Raw genomic sequence first — 3,237 nt, 5'->3', positions numbered from 1 at the left:
AAAGGATTAAAACATACAAGTTAAGGGCTAAAAATGTGAATATTTTTGCACTTAACAATCAATAGCTTAAGGAGTATATACCCATGCCCTTAGGTTGCAAAACATTAATTATACCGGTATAATTAGCGCATTGGGATATTGTTATCTTAATTAGTATGATTAGTAGTGGATATCAAAACCCTAATCCTTTTTAGTTTTAGTTATTCTTTTATTTTATTTCTTTATGTTAAATTCAATCGTGACAGTTGAATTTAATTTGTTTAATTAAATAGAAATTTACTTCTAAGCATAATTTACAAATCCTCGTGGGAATGACCCCGAACTTGCACATTATACTACTATGTTGACCTTGTGCACTTGCGGATAAAACATACAATTATTTGCCTATTAATTTAGGTAGATATTTGTAACAACAAGTGTTTGGCGCCGTTGCTGGGGATTACGGCAAATTTTGTTTAGAATTAATTTCCTTTAGTTTTGTTTTATCAAAAATCAAAAATATTTTCCATTTTTCTTAATTTTTCTGGTCTCTGTTTCAGTTTGCGGACCTGCATTCTGTTATTGCGATCGAACGTAGGCCGAGTGCGATCGAGCGCACTAATCTACGATCGAGCGTAGTTCCAAGGAGCGTCCAGACCGCAATACTGCAGCTGCTGATTTCAATTTTGCCTTTATTTTTTATTTATTTATTTATTGTTTATATTTTTATTTTTTTATTTTCTTTTCTGTTCTATTATTTTAAATTTTATTTCTGTATTATCAAAAAAATAAATAAATAAATATATATATATATAGATATATATATATATATTATTTTTAGTGCTCCAATTACTTCTCTATTTCTGTTCTATTTCAGCTTAAAGCACCTGACATTTTGTTATTGCGATCGAGCGCAGTTCCAGAGGACTTCTGCACAGTGATACTAAAGCTACTGTGACCACAAGGAGAAATTCTTCTTATGCAAGGTCGTCGATCTCAAGCCTCAATCATCTTTCCACTTAATCTAGAAATTGAGTGGACCATTCAACTAGGGCATAGAGACAACTCCGAAATAGAAGAAGAAGAGGAAGTTGAGGTATGTGCTTCATGTATGTGCTTCATGTTCATGTTCTCATTTTGATCACACTACTAAGACTTGCCCCTTTTACTCATCTACAGATCAAGAGCAAGTGAATTATGTGGGACAAAACAACTATCCTCCCAAGAATAATCCGTACTCCAACACTTACAATCCAGGGTAGCAAAACTAGCCCAATTTCTCATGGAGTAACAGTCAGAATACTCTGAACCATCAAAGGAAACAGAGGAACTATCAACAAGCAAGCCAAACAAGCCAAGAGTCAAAGCCAAATGACTTGGAAAGTATGGTACGCACCTTGGCAACCACACAAAGGGAATTCATGAATGATCAAAGACAAATCAATGCAAAAACCGATCAAGCAATACAAAGAATCGAGCAAGCTATGCAAAGATTGGAAGTCCAAATGGGGCAAATGGCTAAGGAGCTGAGTGAAAGGAAACAGGGTGGATTTCCATCCCAAACAATACCCAATCCTGGAGCCACTTCCTCAGGACAGAAATAAGAGAATGAAGGAAGAACAGCCGTCTAGCTGAAGACGTTAAACTTAGCGCTCATGGGACTCACCCCATAGTTTATCTTGTTATTTTATTTTTGTGTGTTTCATTTAAATTTTTTTATTTATCTTTAGTTTTGTTTTTTTTACTTGTTTTTGTTTTTCTTATTTTGTAGGGACAAGTGTGCTTCAATTCAAGTTTAGGGGTGTGCTATGAACCAAGCTTTCCAAGACGATGTCGTCCATCTCCCGAGTACATTCCTTCCTTAACTTAGACACATTGGGGACAATGTGTCATTTAAGTTTAGGGGTATGGGCACATATGTTTACACACACTTTGTCCCAATTTCATGTGTTTGTTGTCCCGATTTCATGTTATTTGTTGTGTGTGTTTGTTTGTTTATTTGAAAAAAAAAAAAAAAAAAAAAGTTATGCATGTTCATGTTTGCCCTAAAATTTTAAGTTAATCTAAAATAATTGTGACTTGAATTCAACAGTGAGCTTAAAATTTTGAACACATGATCTGATGAGAGAATTTGTTAGTTTGATTACTCACCTCGGATAGTTGAAAAATCACACATTTGATCTGATCACACAGGCACATTAGCACATAATTTGTGAGGTATGACATGAGGTCTGATGTGTGTATTTCTGTATCTTGGATGAAATTGGATGACTTATTAGACGGACACTTTGGCATAAATATGATATATATATATAAAAGATCATTGATAATCTTTTCACTGAGTAACTGGACCTTTTGCCTCAAAGCATTGAGTGTTCACGTCAAAAGGTGAAAATTTTTGATTTGATTGATGTCATGGTTAGTTTGCTTTTGTAGCCTTTTTGACTCGAGTTAGTAGGTCCTTAGGGGTGTCTCTACACCTAATGCCCTAAAACCATCTAGTTTGGGAGTCATTGACTTAACACTCACTACATGGGTCAATTAGAAAACTTAAGGAAAGCAAACATTGCACAATCTGACCAAAAAAAAAAAAAAAAGAGAAAAAAAAGAAATATGCCATAGTTGTTCATTCTAATAGGGATTTCAGTGAATTTTGAGATATGGAGACATTACACATTGGAAAGATTTGGAAGTCTCATAATTTTGTGCTAGTTCACCTTACACTTTTTTCAAACTTGTGATGTTTTAGCATGTCCTTTGTAAGTAATTGAACTTTAAGATTCCAATTCATTGTGAAGATAGAGTTCATCTTTTTAAGCCTGCTAATGAATGAAAATAATGATCTTGAAGTGATGCTTTAATTTTTGGAACAACATGAACTGTGCTTGATGTTTGTGGGTAACATTCCTAGAAAACCCTCACGAGACTTTACTCGTCCTCTAAGAAATTCCTAGGAGTTTAAAAGGATTGTTGCATATGCTAAATGCAATCGTACATCTCACGAAAGATGGATTGTTGCATATACTTCTAAAGCCTATAAATAAACCTCTTAGCCTCTAGGAATAAGTGTGGAGAAAAGAGGCACAAGCTCTGGAAAGGAACTGAAGGCTGAATCAAAAGGAGTTTGGGTTTTTCTTCTCTTCCACCTTTTATCTTTATTATGTAGTTTATATTTTATTTAGAGCTAGATTGAAGCCCTAATCATGTCTATTTATGATTGCAATATTGGAGCCTTTGCTACAATTATATTTTGGTGTA

Source organism: Corylus avellana, chromosome ca3 (genome assembly GCF_901000735.1).
Source record: "Corylus avellana chromosome ca3, CavTom2PMs-1.0".
Taxonomy (NCBI): Eukaryota; Viridiplantae; Streptophyta; class Magnoliopsida; order Fagales; family Betulaceae; genus Corylus; species Corylus avellana.
The sequence above is the reverse complement of the archived record's forward strand: the minus strand, read 5'-3'. Positions refer to the sequence as shown.